The sequence below is a fragment of the Eulemur rufifrons genome, chromosome 30 (assembly GCF_041146395.1).
Source record: "Eulemur rufifrons isolate Redbay chromosome 30, OSU_ERuf_1, whole genome shotgun sequence".
Classification (NCBI taxonomy): domain Eukaryota; kingdom Metazoa; phylum Chordata; class Mammalia; order Primates; family Lemuridae; genus Eulemur; species Eulemur rufifrons.
In genome coordinates this window covers 16,084,551-16,103,711 of record NC_091012.1, presented here as the reverse complement: position 1 = coordinate 16,103,711, position 19,161 = coordinate 16,084,551, and the positions used below count along the sequence as shown (strand labels likewise).

The following is a 19,161-nucleotide window of genomic DNA, read 5'->3' as shown; positions in this document are numbered from 1 at the left end:
GGTGCTCAGATTTCAGAAATATTTAAGAGAAAGAATGAAGGGTGTGCAGAAGAAGAACAGCAAGAAAATGTATGACTCAGCAACAAACAATATTTGCATAGTCATAATGATGCAAATATTAATTACTGATTTAATACAAAATGTGATACATGTCACGGAAATGGAGGGAGGGAAATAAGGTCATGGTGGAGTGAGGAAGCTCAGCTTTTACCTGCTATGACAGGAAATCAGCAGAGAGTGCTAAAAATGAACTTAGCTATTATCACTCTTACTTTGATTAAAAAATAAGTTTAAACAATTAAGGCACAAAAGTTTAAGGCAGATCTTTATACCACAACCAAGTTATTGAAATTTAGCTGAAATGTTAGAAACCCTTAAAAAATTGGCACCACTCAGTCAAAGGCTTTTCCACATAAATTTGATACTTAGGAAAATAGAAGAGATTTAGAAAATCCACAAAAAAGAGTTCCATGCTAATGGTATGTGTTCCCCTTTATATTTTTAAGGAATTATGACAGACATACTTTTAATTCAAACTATTAATGTCTTAAGTTTTCAACTGTTTACTTACATGCTTTAAATGGTTGCTCTTCCTCTTTTCTTGCCCTAAAAATAATATAAGAAACTGATCAATTCTGATACAAATGTCATAGAGTAAAAGTAGTTGCTAATTATCTGATGAATTACCAATATACAAAATCAGATAAAATTCCATTCTTTTAAAAATAATTTTCTGCAAACTTTATAATTTAAATCACCTCACAAGATGAATGTCATAAAGTAAAGTCTAAAATGTTAGTTTTACTTTTTGATTTAACAGATATTCTATTATATGCAGGCCAGGTGCAGTGGCTCACACCTGTACTCCTAGCACTTTGCAAAGGAGGCCGAGGCAGCAGGACCACTTGAGGCCAGGAGTTTGGGACCAGCCTGAGCAACAGGGAGACCCCATCTCTACAAAAAATTAGAAAAATTAGCCAGGCATGCCTGTAGTCCCAGCTACTTGGGAGGCTGATGCAGAGGATTGCTCAAGCCCAGGAATTTGAGGTTGCAATGAGCTATGATGACACCACTACACTCTAGCCTGGGTCACACAGAGGAAGATCCTGTCTCAAAATAAATAAGAAATAAATGAACATCTATTACATACAAATGAAAGAATCCCCATGTACAAAAGAGCAAAACAAATTAGTCCAGATGAGAAATTTAGCTAATCAAAAAGTAAACCTGTTGCATATTTGAACCACTACCCAGCAGTATCTTCTAATTCTACATTGACACACAGCTTACTTTAATTACCAGTATCTACCAGCAGACAGCTCTTAAGAACCAGTTTCTGGTCAGGCACCAATCCCTAGATGCATCTGAATCCCTGGAAGCATCCTTATTGGTGATCTACTAATATGTCACTGAAAAATAAATTGGTCTTTACATAACTGGAAAGTAACCTGGCTGAAATTGAAATTTTAAAATGAGTGTGCTAACTGCATTGAACATGGTACCTACAGAACACAAAATAATTTTGTTGTAACAAAGGTCAGAAGAATAAATGCTGCAAGAGGGACTTTGGCTGCACTTTGTTTCCCACACTGCCTCCTCCTCTGAGGCTGGATGGCATGTTAGGCACACATTTCTCACCACTGAAGAGACAGGGGGATGGGATAGTTTCCTTCTGTTTCCACACACTCTACATGAGAGAAGCTCATGGCTCTGCAAGAAATGGAGAAATACAGAGATCCTAACCAGAAATGATTGGTTCAAGACAGGCAAAGTACACACAAACTATGGAAATGCAGTATAGACAGACACCCCATTTCTTCATTTCTAAAGGATAGAAAAAAAAAAAAGAAACCCCTATGTTTTATTGTGCTGCATTCCTTTTTTTTTTTTTTTTTTTTTGTCACAATCCAGTTTATTATGAACACAGGCTGATGTGGGGACATGGGACTGAGAAGTACATTTAGGTCAGGTGGCCCAGGTGAAGTAGTGGGGCTTCTTTCCATTGATGCCATACTCGCTGAGGGCAGGGCCAGGTCCTCCTCGGTTTGAGTGGACTTGCAGTCCTTGCTCTTGCTCCGGGAGCTGCCGGAGGCTGTGCCCTTCATTTTGCAGTGCTGTAGGGCATCGTTGGCAATATCTGGGATGAATTTCTGGGCAGCTAGGGAGATGAGCCGAATTATGTGTGGGTCTGAGGTCTAAAAGCCAGCAGGGTTCAGGTAGTAACCAGTCACTGCATCAGGGACCCTGGGCGAGTAATCCTCCAGCTGCATTAAGAAGTCCAGCAGAGGCGGGCTGGACACCACAGGCTTTGCGTCTCTGTTGCCGCGCTCTGCAGTAGGTAAACCGGGCGCTGCCCGCCCACACCTGAGCCGCCCCGCTGGGCTGGTCCCGCCCGCCCCCGTGCCCCCAGCCACCGCTCCAGCCCCAGGTCTCCCTGCTGGCCCTGCAGGGCTGGTCTTGTTCTCTGCGGCGGGGTGGCACCAGTGGGCGGCGCTGTGGGAGCGGAGACCGAGGGCGCTGGGCCTGGGGCCAAAGCGGCGGAGGCCGGAGCCAGTTAGGTCTGCTTTAGAGCCGCTGCAGCTCCTATGACCCGTGGGAGAGGCAGACTTCTAGTATTCTTATGTAATACAACCCTCACTTCTTGTATTCTTGCTGTTGAGATCAACTGAAAAACCTGACTGTAGATGGCTTCTTAGCAAATAAACTAAGATTTAACATAACATTAAGGTAAATAAGCAGGAGTGCAGAACAATCCTAGGGTTCTGATTCTCATCCTAAAACAAGCAGAACTTGGAAAATTGGCAGTAGTTTCACTTGCTGAGGCTAACCTCTGGGAAATTCCTCAGGGCATGTTTATATTACATTAGGATGAAAAGGTTTCGAATAGCTTAAATTTCTGAGCAGGACAGATGTGGATGTGACAGGATCATCTGGTTAGATCACTGTATTAAAAGGGGCCAAAACCATAGTTTCAATCCCCACATGTAAACAATTGAGTTTTTTTTCATTTGCTCAAATGAAAACCTAACTGCAGGCTAAATCCGATCATTCATCTTTAAAGTGTGTTCTTTGGAGCAGGGCAAGAAGGGTAAAGAAATATGGAGAGATGGGGATAAATCTATGACCACTTCTAAATCATGGGGCCTATTGTGTTCATAAAGAGGTGGCAAATTGTATAAACAGAAAGTCTAGATGTTCTCAGTGAAACAGTGACAACTAGAGGCAAGTGTATCAAATGTCAAAATGACAGGTGAACAAATGAAAAGTTGAAAATGTTAAAGTAATTATGAGTTCTTCTAAATACTTTCTATAAGGCATTCCATAAAACAAAAACAGTTTTTAGTCTTTTCTTGGAGGAAAAAAGTATTGTCTTACCATCCATTTTAGATTTGCTCAGAAAAATTGCTCCTGCCCTTGGATGGCCAGCTGGATTTGATTCCAAAGTTAAATCTGTAGAGGAAAAAGATGTGATAATTTAGAAGAATGAAAAAGATGCTTTTAAAAACAGCTACACATTGTGATTACAGGCATACAGGCTCATGCCTGTAATCCAGCACTTTTGGAGGCTGATACAAGAGGATCATCTGAGCCCATAAGTTCAGGGCTGCAGTGAGCTATGATTACAACACTGCACTCCAGCCTGGAAGATAGAGTGAGATTCTGTCTAAAAAATAGGTACACATTAATTTTAATCACTTTTAGCAGTCTTGAAAGAAGTGTGTAGTAATAAATATGAAGAAATATGGTGGCAACAATATAAAAATTCTACTGGGAAATGCACTGTGGTTGAATCTTTCCATACATGTAGACTAAAACTAGGCTATGCAACTTATTTTTTTTTTTAACTTGTACCTGAATAATCTGATGCAACTAGTAAATGAATCATCTACATGACCTCCTCCTTGTACTTCTCAAATAGGAACACTCTCACCCTCCTCTATGCTGATATGACTAGCACATTTCAGGATAAGTCTCAAGTAGCAAGTGATGCTGTGGCCAATTACTGTCAGACACCAGCTCAATATATCAAATATACTAAAATAAACAGTGGTTTTTGGCAAGCATTCTTTAGATAATCAAAGGCTAATTTTAACTCCATTCAATAAATCAACTCATTTATTTATCTGTGATGTATCTGGGATATTCATCCTGGCAGATTTAAGAGGGCTGCATAAAAAGTTAAATTTTCTAATCTACAGGAACACTGTCATAACAGAAAGTGAGGTTTTTGATTTTGCCCTCAATATCCAAAGCTAAACTCTCATGTTTTTCTTCCCACAGCATGGTTAATCTGGGGATTCATCAAAATTATCTTCTGGAGCAGGTCATAGAACGGCTTCTAAAAAATTTTGATCCTACCTATGCCTGCAGGTCACCAAAGTGGGATAATCTCCTATTTAAGTGAGACTACAAAACAGATTATTGAATTTCCATAAGACAAACTTTACCATCATAGGGGATAATAAAAGTTGTCATGAGAGGAAACAATAAACTAATTAAGGTAAACATCCCTCAGAGGAAAAAGTCCATAAGACACCTCACTAACGTTGAATACTGCTTTTCCTCTAAGATTCTACTAGTTGTAAGATCCATCTCAATTGCACAGATGTTACAATGTAAAAATATATGTAACTTAGAATAAATGAAATGCATTATTAAAGGCTAACAGTGTTAAAATTATACAATTGTAAACTGTCAAGAAATAATTTTCCTTGCAAAATATTAAAGGGAGAGGGCAGTGACCAAGAAATTAATCAAAGAACCAGTACATTTCAGAGAAAGAGATTGATTTCAATATTTATTGCAGTATATCCCAATTAAATAGAAGCAGTTTCTGGGCCAACTGCTGGGCACCCATTTATGTAAAGGCTCACTGCATTTACTGACCTGCTCTCTCATCCCTATACTGCACATTGTATTAGTTTTATGGCCCATAACACAAATATTTTAAGTCTCTCAATTTTTTATCTGTCTCTGCATCAACTCTAAGTCTTGCCTTAACTTTTTTAATCCTCAATTTGTTTTAGTGACTGTGACTGAGCTGTGACAATTCATATACTGTAGTATGCCTTTCTTCCTTCATATATTCCTTAAGAGCACTTAACTCCATTTCTTAGACTTTTAAGAACATTTCTGTGTTACTGGTACCTCTGTTTCATTTATTATCTAATGTTACTGTTTTAACCCTAAAGCTTAATTACCTTAGTACACTAAAAAAAGGTGAGAAAAAATGTAATATCCAAAGAGGCCTATATAAGTGATTCTATAAATTTTGTTCCTATATTCAATGTGTCTGGAAATTACATTCTTGATCTACCAAGTCTTATTGAAAATCTTGGAAACTCAATTTATACTTTTCAAAGCCTGTCTTCTCGTATATAAAACAGGTATAATTTCTCCACTTCCTAAATCAAAACATTGTGAGGAGTTAATGAAATGCAAGAGCAATATATATACTACATAATGCACAATAAACTAAAAAACAAAGGTTTCAGTAACTCAAAAGCAAAAAGTAAATATTTGACATTCATTGGAAAACCTATACCAAAACAATATCTTGGGCAAATATTCACTTTGGCTACCTACTAAAGTTGAGAGAAAAACAGTCACACACACACACACACAAAAATTCCTTTCAGTGTTTTTTTTTTTAATAAACAAACACATATTTCCCCTGCTTTCTTTCATGTAAGTTAATGTATGTTCTCCCCCTTGCTTTTTCATATAACATCCTAGTGATGACTCCATAGCAGTAAAGAGAGATATTATTATTTTTATAGCTCATAGAACTCCTTTGTGTGGATGTACCAGTTTATTTTACAAGTCCATTGCTATACACTTAAGTACTTTCTAACAATGCAAGCCAGGCATGGTGGTTCATACCTGTAATCCCATCACTTTTCGAGGCTGTAGAGGGAGGATTGCTTGAGGCTAGGAGTTCATGGCCAGGTGGAGAAAGATAGCAAAATCTATCTCTAAAAATTTTTTTTTAAAATAGCTGGGTAAAATATTAATACGATGCATTCCTCAGCTTTTAAAGTTTTTTAAGAACCAAATTTGGCATATCTGCCACCTCCATGCCAGTCTGAGGACTTAGAACTTTTGTGTGGTTCAGTAGCTGTCTTACACAGTCATTTCAGATCTTTAAGTCCTTGTTTCTTCATCAGAAATATAGAGAGAATATACACAGGCTTTATTTGTATTTGGAAGGGCCAAATAAGGTGTACATGAAAATGTGTTATACATCCTAAAGAATGATGTAAAAAGACTATTTTGGACTCTCATCCTATGCTACCCATCTACTAACTGTTTTGTAAAATCACTCACAGGCTTATTTTAAACCACCAAACAGAGCAAAAATTTTCACAAGTACTTACATGCTTTGTGTATAAAGGTACAATCAATTAATTCACATAATATATTTGTTCATTCTTTTGCAATTTTTGAATATTCTGAAAAGTGAGTACAGCACTTCCCAATTACAAAGGCACATCCCTCATGTCATGAGGCCTAATTATTCTAACTTTTAAGTGAATTAAGAGTCTAACCAAAGTTTCAGTAGAAGAGCTCTAAGGCTTTTCCTCTATAGCAATGAAGCCACTGGCATTTAAATGAAAAAATAAGCCAGCCACATGTAAACATCTTTGTGATACAATGTTTTCTATTTCAAAGCACTTAGTTTTTATTCACAAACCACCTTGTTATCCTAAATTATTTTTACCTAGATTCATCTCTTTTCAAAATTCTAGAAGTAAAAACTCAAGTACACATTTGGGAATAACACTAATTGGGTGTCGGGCAGATGTGGGGGTGGGGAGGGGATGGGTGTATACCTATATAATGAGTGTGATGCGCACTGTCTGGGGAATGGACATGCTTGAAGCTCTGACTCAGCGGGGTGGGGGTGGCATGGGCAATATACATAACCTGAACTTTTGTACCCCCATAATATGCTGAAATTAAAAAAAAGTAAAAAAAAAAAAACCTCAAATATTTCTTCCTTTTCCCCCTCCCATCTCCCCCCTCCTCCCAGTGGTTTAGAGTCTTAAGAACTTTTACCTCAACATTCTTGTCTTTGAACAGGATTCTACTGGGGGCTGGAGGAGGGGAGCCATGGAAACAGTCTTTTACAGGCAGGGTCTGGCATTTTAACTCCCAAACCTTTACACCACCTCTCCTTTAGAGCAGGAAAATGAAGTCTTAAGTCACTGAAGATATATCTGTGTCAAAGTTAGAATTTTAAAGAAATCACAAATCCATGGGTAAACTACTTCATATTTAAAAAAAAATTCTGCAGCTCTGGTAATAATAACATTTCACACTTTTCAGTTATTTTAAACAGCCCCCAAATTTCTTTCTTTGTGTTTGAATTATAGTTGGAAGGAAAAAAAAAAGCTTTCATCAGGGCAACAGAAAACCTGTATTAAGAATACCATGTAGAGTCTCCTATGGCAACTTCTATTTTAAATTTAAATAAGAAATCCTCAAATATTTGGGTGTGAACTATCCAGAATATCAGCTACCTTAATGAGTTGGAGGAAGGAACAATGAGGCCCTTCCCTGGCTCCTTCCCTGAGGATGGGGAAGGATAGAGAATGGGAGGAATACTCCATAAGTGGGGGTAGTTGAATGTTCATTGAGAAATGGGAGAGAATATACCAAAAAGATTTATCAGTTCCTATGGGATGATGAAGAGAGCTACAGACCAAAGAAGGTGTGGGCTGCAGGCTCCCATGTGGGGTTGGGGAATGGTACAAAAACAAATCAATGGAGAATGGATAATCCTTTCAAAAATGATGCTAGAATAATCAGAAAACTGTATGCAAAGATATAAAAATAAATGCAAACTATATCATAGAGATAAGCATAACATGTAAAATTTTGAAATTTTTAGATATATGAGGAAAGGGTATATGAGAAATTCTATACCTTCCACTCAATTTTGCTGTGAATCTAAAACCTCTCTAATAATAAATGAGCAAAAGACTTGAATGACACTTGGTCAAAGAAGATATACTGATGGCAAAAGGCACGTGAAAAGATGCTGAGCATTACAAGGAATTGGGAAATGCCAATGCTGTTACAAGGTGATGTCGCTACAAGTAGGTAAAGTTAAAAATCGGAAATACCACGTCCTGGTGAGTGTGTAGAGCTGAAACTTGCACATCGCAGGCAGCAATGCAGAGTGGTGCAGCCACTTTCAAAAAGTATGACGGTTTCTTAGAAAGGTAAACATTCATTTACCAAATCAGTAATCCCAGCTAGGAATATACCCAAGTTAAAAAAAAATAAACAATGAAAACCGTGCTTACATTTGTAAAGTGTGTAAATATTTATAGTGGCTTTATTCATAACTGCCTTAAACTGCAAACTGATTAAACTGAAGTCCTCGGTGGGTGGACAGATAAACAAACTGTGGCTCATCCATCGATGGAATACCTCTCGGCAGTAAAAAGGACCACACTGTTGATTAACGCAACAGAATGTATGAATTTCAGATGCCTTATGCCCGCTGAAAGCAGCTGGACTCACAGTCTTCATTCTGTGTGGTTTCAGTTACCTGACATTCTGGAAAAGGCCAAAAGACCTAGGACCACCGAGCAGGGAAGGGCCAAGGGTGGCACACAGGTCACTGGGGGTGATGGAGCTGCTCTGTGTTTGATTGTGATAGTGGTTACCCAATCCCCTGCATTGGTCAAATCTAGAACTATGCACCCAACAAGTGAATTTTACTGTATGGGAATTTAAAAATTAATAAATACAAATTTAACAGAGGGCAGGGGAACCCAGATCTCCCTGGTCACCCGTGCGCTAACCTTGACTCCTCTTCCGCGACGCCCAGGTTGTCTCCGAGGAAGCAGAGGGCTCCTAGGGCAACTGGAGCAGCCTTTCTGCAGGCTGAGAGTGACACCTCTGCATTCTTGAGTCATGATGTGATTAGATGATGAGAACATTTTAGGAAGATGAATATGGTGGTGATAAATTATGTGTCTTAGTGTCTGCACTCTGCTACAATTTGAAGAGGATTCAGAAAAGGCAGGGAAGTGAAGACCTCGCCTCCCTTGTCAGAGAATCACAGAACCTTGGGGATTTCATCAGCATCTGCTCTGGCTTCTCCCGGGTAAAGCTCCCCTTCTCCCAAGAGAGGGCCCGCCTGGCTACTCCCTGCATAGGCAGCAGTCTGCCGAGGAGCCGCAGGTCCACGGTGACCTACTGCTGGCCGGATCCCTGAAGGACTCTGGGCCTCATCTTCAGTTTAAAGAACCGATTTTGCAATTGGGTCTGGGAATCTTCCGGGGGTAGTGGAAAAGCCAGAGGTGTGTGTACAGAGCAGAGCGTGTCGGGTAGGCCTGTGCAGTCCCACACGTGCTTCACCAGAATAATTCAGGCTTCTCGGTTTTACTTGTTGGACTGCCAAGTGCGCCACTTGCTAACAATATGACCTCAGTTTCCTTATTGTCACATGGTCACTCTAGCGGTACTTTCTTCAGAAGAGAGTTGTAAGGATAAGTGACATGTGCAGAGCACCTACCTCCAGCTAAGCCTAGAGTAGGAGTTTATAACATTCAGTAATTACATGTTTCCATTTGTGTTTAGTGCTCTGCACATTTTATTTGTCTGTTTATCTTTTGATAGGCATTTTGGCTGATTCCATATTTTGGCTACTTTGAATGGTGTTGAAACAAACAACACTATAAACTTAAAGTCATCCCACTGGATATTTCTAAGGCCCCATCTACCCTGTCATTCAATGATTCTATGATTTCACTTACAGAGAAATTGGTAGAGAATAGGGTCTCTTCATCCCCACTCCAATTTGAAATGCTTTATCTATCTACACACACGCACACACGTAGATACATATGTGTGCTTGTTTTTACATTTCTATTGATTCATTTTTTTCCTGTGGTTTTAAAGTAAAAAAACATAAAAGGGAAGCTATCTAAATGTTCATCAAGAGGGGATCAATTACATATTATATCCACACTACAGGATCTTACGCAAATCCAGAATGTGGCAGATCTGCATATATTGACATGATGAGATGTCTGCAACATATGAAATAAAAAAGAAAACAGGTTAAAGAGAAATGGGCTGTGTAGTTGCCCCATCTTACAGCAAAATCTGCTGGAGTAAACAGCCATTGGTCCATTTTAAATGGTTAAACATTTCTTCTGTATTCTGGCATCCGTCTCCCTCAGAACTAGTTCTTCCCACTGGAACACCACAAAATCCTTGGCCTCCCTCCCCAGGGCATCAAATCTTGAATTTCCTGCTTTTCTCCAGGAAATGTGGCTCTGGCTCCCTGGATTCTCCCACGGTTGTCCAAATGGCCAGGTCATTGTCCTGGCGGCATTCCTGAGCTTCTACCACGTGCTGATCCTGTGCTACGCACTTTACAGAAATGATCTCACTGAACCTTTACAAAAACCTCTGCAGGGGGTGTTAACATTACCCCGTTATTACAGATGAAGACACTTGCTTGGGGAAATTCAGTAATTTTCCCAAGACCTCTCATCTAGGAAGTGATGAAGCCGGGATTGGGACTGAGGCAGCAAAACTCCAGGGCCACACCTGCTAAACTGACCAGAGCTGCGTCTCTGAAACCAAGTTGTTTTTTGCAGGTTGCGTTGCCTATATGTGTTTTTGTTTCCCCTTCTTCAAAGTCTTAGAGTTTGCCTTTGACATTAAAAATGTTGGTCTATCTGGAATGATTTTTTTGTATGTGTATGGTGTGAAGTGTGGATTCATTTTCAGGTACTTAAATTAGTGAACAGTCCAGATTTTCCCATAGAAACAGCAGTAAATCAGGTTTCCATACTATACTCATAGGTCAGTTTGTTCGCTCTCTTTTTGGCCCATTGCTCAGTTTGTCTATTCCTGCTCCGATACTACACACGGTTGTGTTAATATGTTTTGATATTGGGTCACACAGGTACCATCACCTTGCTTTCCTTGTTCAAAAGTGTCTTAACTACTGGCAACCTGAACTTCCATATACACTTCGCAATCATATGGTCAAATGTCATGAAACCTTAATTTGAATTTTAATTAGGATTTAACTAATTCTATGAATTAATTTGTGGGAGAGTTGATGTGATTCCCATATTGAGTCTTCCGAACTATACTCTGACATGTGTTTCCATTAATTAGGTTTTTTTAAAAATGTTTTTTAACATAGTTTTAGGATTTCTTACACTAAGATCTTGTACATGTTTGCTGCATTTATCCTTAGAAACATTATTTTTTGTTGCACTTGTATATAGTATGTTTTAAAAATTGAATTTCAGTTTGCTCCTGGTGTACAGAAATGCAATGGACTTTTGTGAATTGATCGTACATCAATGTAACTTTGCCAGGCTCTCTTATTAATTTTTAATAATTGCCTTATATAATCTATCTTTTAGGGAAAAGTATCATTTGTGAAAAAAGATATTTTTAAATTTTTTCACTTCCAAAGCTTAAATCCTTTATTTCTTTTTCTTGTCTTATTTGGATTGCCAGAATACAATGTCAGATAGAAGGCATAGAAGGAGACATCAGTGAAATATTCCTGAAATTTTTTCCACATTTACTGAGATCATAATACAGGTTTTTAAAAATACATTAAAGTGGTAAAGTATCTAAGCGAATTTCCTAATATGAAATTCATCTTGCCTTCCTAGAGTAAGCTCACCTGGACATGAGTATTATCTTTTCATGCATTGTGGAATTGGTTTGCTAACATTTGGTTTAGTAGGTTTTTTCCCCACTCATCCTTTGTTCTCTTTTTAATTTTTAATTTTTATTGATACATACTAGTTGCACATATTTTTAGGGTACATGTCATGTTTCAATACAAGCATATGATGTGTAATGATCAAATCTGGTAATTAAGATATCCATCTCCTCAAACATTTATCAGTTCTTTGTGATGGGAGCATTCCAATTCTTCTCTTCTAGCTATTTTAAAATATACAATATTGTTAACCATAGTTGCTCTCTTGTGCTAGACCATATTCCTTCTATCTCACTGTAGTTTTGTTCTCTTTAACTAACCCCCCTTCTTCCCCATCCCCATTACTTTTCCCAGCAATCATTCTACTCTCTACCTTCATTACATCAATATTCTCTTTAGCTCCCACATACGAGTGAGAACATGCCATATTTGTCTTTCTGTGCCTGGCTTATTCCATTTAACATAGTATCTTCCAGTTCCACCCATGTTGCTGCAAATGTAGAATTTAATTCTTCTTTATGGATGAATACGACTCCATTGCATATATGTATCACTTCTTTTTTATCCATTCATCCACTGATGAACACTGAAGTTGATTCCACATCTTGGCTATTGTGACTAGTGCTGCAATAAACATGGGAGGGCAGATGTTGCTTCAATATAGTGATTTCCTTTCTTTTGGATATATACCCAGTGTGGGATTGCTGGATCAGGTAGTGGTTCTACTTTTAGTTTTCTGAGAACCTACATACTGTTTTCCATAGTGCCTGTACTAGTTTACTTTCTGATCAATGGTGTATGAATGTTCCCCTTTCTCTCAGTCCTTGTCAGCATTCATTTTCTGTTGGTTGTTTTTTTTTTCTTTTTTCTTTTTTTTTTTTTTTTGAGACAGAGTCTCACTCTGTTGCCGGGGCTAGAGTGCCGTGGCATCAGCCTAGCTCACAGCAACCTCAAACTTCTGGGCTTAAGCGATCCTCCTGCCTCAGCCTCCCATGTAGCTGGGACTACAGGCATGTGCCACCATGCCTGGCTAATGTTTTTCTATATATATTTTTAGCTGTCCAGATCATTTCTTTCTATTTTTAGTAGAGACAGGGTCTCAAACTCCTGACATCGAGCGAGTCTCCTGCCTCGGCCCCCCAGAGTGCTAGGATTACAGGCGTGAGCCACCTCGCCCAGCCCTGTTTTTTTGATAATAGTCATTTTAACTGGGGTGAGATGATCTCTCATTGTGGTTTTGATTTTCTTTTCTCTAATGATTAGGGATGTTGAGAACTTTTGCATATACCTTTTGGCATTTTGTATTTCTTCTTTTGAGAAATGTTTATTCAGATCTTTTGCCCCTTTTTAAATCAGATTATTTGGATTTTTTGCTATTGATTTGTTTGTGTTGCTTATACACTCTGGTTATTAATCCCTTGTTGGATGAGTAGTTTGCAAATATTTTCTCCCATTCTATAGGTTTTCACTTTGTTGATCGTTTGCTGTGCAAAAGATTTTAGCTTGATATAATGCCATTTGTCAACTTTTGCTTTGGTTACCTGTGCTTTTAAGGTCTTATCGAGAAATCTTTGCCCAGACCAATGTACTGAAGCATTTCCTAAATGTTTTCTAGTAGTTTCATAGTTTCAGGTCTTACATTTAATTCTTAATCCACTGTGACTTGATTTTTGTATATAGTGAGAGATAGGGGTCTTGTTTCATTATTCTGTGTATGGATATTGAGTTCTCCCAGCACCATTTGTTGAAGAGATTGTCCTTTCTCCAATGTATATTCTCTGGCCTTTGTAAAATGTGAGTTGGCTGTAAATGCATGGATTTATTTTAGGGTTCTCCATTCTGTTTCGTTGATCGGTTCCTCTTTTTATGTTAGTACCATGCTGTTTTGGTAAGTATAGCTTTGTAGTATATTTTGAAATCAGGTAATGGAATGTCTACAGCTTTGTTCTTTTTGCTTGGGACTACTTCAACTATTCAGGGTCTTTTGTCATTCTCTGTTAATTTTAGAATTGCTTTTTCTATTTTTGTGAAAAATGTCATTGGTATTTTGATAGGGATTGCATTGAATCTGTAGATCACTTCGGATACTACAGACATTTTAACAATATTAATTCTTCCAATCCATGAACATGGGATGTTTTTCATTTTTTGTGTCCTCTTCAATTTCTTTCACCAGCGTTCTATAGTTTTCGTTGTAAAGATCTTTCACTTCTTTAGTTAAGTTTATTCCTAGGTATTTTATTTTAACTTTTTATAGCTATTATAAAGGGGATTGCTTTCTTGATTTCGTTTGAGATCATTCACTATTGGCATATAGGATTGCTACTAATTTTTGTATGTTGGTTTTGTATCCTGAAAACTTACGGAATTCATTTGTTACTTCTAAAAGTTTTTTGGCAGAATCTTTAGGTTTTTCTAAATATAAGATAGTATCATCTGTAAACAAGGACAATTTGACATCTTTTCACTTTGGATGTCCTCTATTTTTTTCTTTGTCTAATTATTCTGGTTAGGACTTTCAGTACTTTGTTGTATAAAAGCAGTGAAAGTGGCCAACTTGTCTTTGTTCCAGAACTTACAGGAAAGGCTTTCAATTTTTCCCCATTCAGTATGATGCTAGCTGCGATTTTGTCATAGAGGATCTTTACTGTTTTGAGTTATAATATGTTCCCATTGTATAACCAATTTGTTAAGAGTTTTTATCATGAAGGGGGATGTTGAATTTTATTGAATACCTTTTTTGTCATCTATTGAAATGATCATATGGTTTTTGTCCTTTTTTTTTTTTTTTTCTGAGACAGAGTCTCACTCTGTTGCCCAGGCTAGAGTGCCGTGGCGTCAGCCTAGCTCACAGCAACCTCAACCTCCTGAGCTCAAGGGATCCTCCTGTCTCAGCCTCCCGAGTAGCTGGGACTACAGGCATGCGCCACCATGTCCGGCTAATTTTTTCTATATATATTTTTAGCTGTCCATATAATTTCTTTCTATTTTTAGTAGAGATGGGGTCTCGCTCTTGCTCAGGCTGGTCTCGAACTCCTGAGCTCAAACGGTCCGCCCACCTCGGCCTCCCAGAGTGCTAGGATTACAGGCGTGAGCCACCGTGCCCGGCCGGTTTTTGTCCTTAATGTGATGTATCATGCTTATTGATTTGCAGGTGTTGAATGATCCTTGCATCCTTAGGATGACTCCTATTTGATGATAGAGAACAATCTTTTAAATATGTGGCTGAATTTGGCTTGAAAGTATTTTGTTGTGGCCTTTTGCATCTATGTTCATCAGTAATATTGGCCTGTACTATTCTATTTTGCTGTGTCCTGGTCTAGTTTTGGTATCAGGGTATTGCTGGACTGTAGAATGGAGTTTGGAAGTATTTCCTCTTCTTCAAGTTTTTGGAATAGTTTGAGATAGAATTGGTATTAGTTTTTCTTTAAATATTTTATAGAATTCTGCATTGACACTATCGGTTTCTGGACTTTTCTTTGGAGACTTTTTATTAGTGGTTTTATCTTGTTACTCACTATTGGTCTGTTCAGGTTTTCTATTTCTTCATGGTTCAACCTTGGTAGGCTGTATATGTCTAGGGATTTGACCATTTCTTCTACATTTCCCAATTTATTGGCATCATAAGAGACTATGTAATAGTCTCTGATGTTCCTTTGAATTTCTTGGGTAATAATAATAATGTCTCCTTTTTTATCTCTGATTTCATTTATTTGGATCTTCTTTTATTTCCAGGTCTAACTAAAGTTTGGTCAACTTTGTTTATCTTTTCATAAAACTAACCTTTTGTTTTGATAATCTTTTTATGGTGTTTTCATCTCAATTTCATCTATGCTCTAAACTTTATTATTTCTTTCTGTCTACTAATTTTGGGTTTCACTTATTTTTCCTTTCTTGTCTTTTAAAGTGCATTGCTAGGTTGTTTATTTGATGTCTTTCTACTTCTTTTGATGTAGAGTTTTATTGGTATCAACTTCTGTCTTAGTACTGCTTTTTCTTGTATTTCATAGGTGTTTGTATGTTATATTTCTATTTTTATTTGTTTTTATCAATATCAATGTTCTTTAAAATTATTTTGTCTAGTTTTGTATCAAGGATATATTGTTAACATAAAATGGTTTGGGAGAGATTCTTCTTTCTTGTCTTCTGAAACAGTTTCTGTAAGGGTGGATTTTTTTTTTTTTTTTTTTTTTTTTTTTGAGACAGGGTCTTGCTCTGTTTCCCAGGCTAGAATGCAGTGGAGTCATCATAGCTCACTGTAGCCTACAACTCCTGGGCTCAAGTGATCCGCTTGCCTCAGCCTCCAGAGTAGCTGGGACTAGAGGTGTATGGTACCATGACTGGCTAATTTTTCTATTTTTTTAGAGACAGGATCTCATTCTTGCTCAGGCTGGTCTTGAACTCCTGGTCTTAAGCAATCCACAACCTCGGCCTCCGATAGGGCCAGGATTAAAGGTGAGAGCCACCATGCCTGGCTGTGGAATTGTTGATTTATTAAATATTTGTTAGAATCTACTCACAAAGCCAACATGAAATGGTTTATTCTATTTGCAGAAATACATTCACAACTAATTGAAAATGTTTAATAGTTCTATAATGATTTAGATTTGTTAATTTTTATTGAGTCATCAAGGTGGTTTATATTTTTCCAGGAATTTGCTAACTTTTTTTTTATTTTTGATGATATTGGCAAATATTTGTTTATAATCTAATTTATTTTTTTAATATCTCCTCGATCTTTAATTGTGTCTCCTTTTAAATGCTATTCATACACAGTCAGCAGGGGGCTAAGGCGTCAATGGCTGAGAAGACCATGGATTCTGCTGTAGCTTCCTGGACAATGCGATGGAGCCTTCTTAATCCCGCTATGCCGAACCTTCATTGCCTGCCTGGGACTACAGCCTGTCTGCTCTGCTGTTCAGGGTAGGAGGAAAGGCACAGGAAGGCAAGTCTCAGGTACAGCAAGTATGAGCAGAGAGTGGCGACTGGGTAAGACCTGATAGCCAAGCAGGGTGCAAGGACAGAAGGGGTCTTAAAAGAGCGCGCACGGCCCACTCCAAGACCGACCTTGGAGAGAAGGCACCCTTTCCAGGGGCACAGAGGGCCCCAAGAGAGCTCAAGGAAAGCAGAGCCTACCTAGGACCACATGCACAGGCCCGCTTCTGCAGGCCTGGGCAAGACTGGGCATTCTTGCCTGAAGAGAAAACAGTTACCCAGGCAGTGCAGTCAGTGTCCCAACCTAAGCGAAAGGGAACAAGGCCACCACCACCCTGCAGCCACACAAAACCCAGTCTCAACTCCTCCTGCCTCACCCCCTCAGTGTAAAGAGTAGCGGGCAATGGACCCTGCCAGCCATTGTCCACCCCTGCCGACACTTCCCCAGGAACAAGCCAGGCATATATACCCCTGCAAGAAAGGAACGAATGGAGAGTGGATGAAAGGGAAACAGACTCTTCCACAGAAGGCAAAGGCCAGGCGGGGTGTGATGCCACTCTGCCAATGGGAAACGAGTGATGGGGCACTGACACGAAGACTTGATTATCTTGCCAGCAGAAAAAAGGGCTGGCCAGATGGACACGGGTGTCAGTCCTAGCCAGTCACTAAGAAGTACCTGTGGAGAAGGAAAGCCTCAGGCAGTGGATGCCCCCAATGCTGACCTTGATGGAGTGGGAATGTGTTCTGGCACACAGGGTTCATCCAGATGAAGAAGGGTCCAGGCCTTCAGAAACCATGGAGAGAGAAAAGATGTTGGGGCATGGTGTTGGGGTAAAAGCTGGCACCCCGCCAGGAGAAGGCACTGCCAACTGCCACAGGGATGCCACCTTGGATGGCTGAAAGGCCCCTGTGGAGGGACAGATGTTCTCACTCCACAGTCTCTGCTTCTCAGCCCCAGGGGCTCCATCAGAGAAGGTAGGCATGAGCATAGGTAGGGCATGAGGCCCAAGAGTGCCAGAATCTCCTCCGGGCCTTCCCTGCACACCTCTCCCTGCCACCCAGAGATCCTATTGAAGTGCCGGTCATCGTCATTGGCCTGGCTGTCATCCTCTTCGGATGGGAAAGCTGACTCACCTCCTGGCAGAGAGGACGTTCCTACTCTTGCTGGTCTCAGGTGGCGACCAAGTTTCCCAACCACGATGAAACCAGACCATACAAATCTGAAGCAGGAGCCTCATGGAAAACGAATGGCACCCAGCTCCGTACCTCGAGCGGAACTGTACCAAGGGGCTCACCTCGACGAAAGGTGACTTCAAGGAGCCCCGAGGCAAACCAGTAGCTCCCACCTACCAACACAGATACATATCACCACGCCCTCGCTCTCTCTCTCTCTCTCCAAAGCCAAAGGAACTCAGGCAGTTCCTGAGAGGGCCAGGCTCCTCGGTGGGCAAAGAGAAACCCGTGAGTACAAGGGGCACACGGCCATCGGGCAGTCCAACCTCCCGAGTAAGGGGCATGATGACTTTGGACTCTCGGGGAGACTCACACAAACAGCCAGCAGGTGGGTGTGAGGTGGCGATGGTGGACTGGTCCGTGGATGCTGCTGCTGCTTCCTGGATGCCGCCATGGAGCCACCTTCAGCCTGCGAGGCCCAGTCTTCATTGCCAGGGCCTGCGGACTGTCCCCTCTGCTCTTCAGGGTAGGAGGTAAGGCACAGCCAGGCAAGTCCAGGGGACAGCAAGTATGACCAGAGAGGGGTGCCTGGCTAAGACCTGACAGCCCAGCAGGGTGCAAGGAGGGAGGGGGTGTTTTGCCAGCGGGACCAGCCCGCTCCAAGACCGACCTTGGGGAGAAGGCATCCTTGCCAGGGGCCCAGAGGGCCCCAGGAGAGCTCGGGGAAAGCAGAGCCTACCTAGGACCACATGCACAGGCCCGCGTCTGCAGGCCTGGGCAAGACTAGGCATTCTGGACCGAAGAGAAAATGCTTATCCACCAGTGCACTCAGCCCCCGAACCTCAGCCAAGGGGAACAGGGCCACCACCGCCCTGCAGCCACACAAAACCCTGTCCCTCCTCCTGCTCTCCCACCCCCTGAGGGAAAACAAAGGTGGGCAATGGCCCCGGCCAGCCATTGCCCAGCCCTGCACAAACCTCCCGAGGAACAAGGCAAGAATATATCTCCCTGCAAGAAAGGAACAAATGCAGAGCAGACGCCAAGAGAACAGCCTCTTCCTCAGAGGGCAAAGGCCAGGCAAGGTGTGCTGCCGCTCAGCCCATATGAATCATGGGCAACGACCGATGGGGCACTGACACCAAGACTTGCCTGACTTGCTGGAAAAACAAATGGCTGGGAGGATGGGCACGGGCCTCAGGCCTACCCAGTCATTAAGAAGGCACGGTGGAGAAGCAAAGCCTCACGCAGTGGATGCCCCCAATGCTGACCTTGATGGAGTGGGAATGTTTTCTGGCACACACGGTTCATCCAGATGAAGAAGGGTCCAGGCCCTG

General features: G+C 40.5%; 1 pseudogene; it reads right to left on the bottom strand.

Annotated features, from left to right (window-relative positions):
* Window positions 1–1,965: 1,965 nt before the first annotated feature.
* LOC138378790 (transcription initiation factor TFIID subunit 10 pseudogene) lies at window positions 1,966–18,281 on the bottom strand (annotated as a pseudogene).
* Window positions 18,282–19,161: the final 880 nt, after the last annotated feature.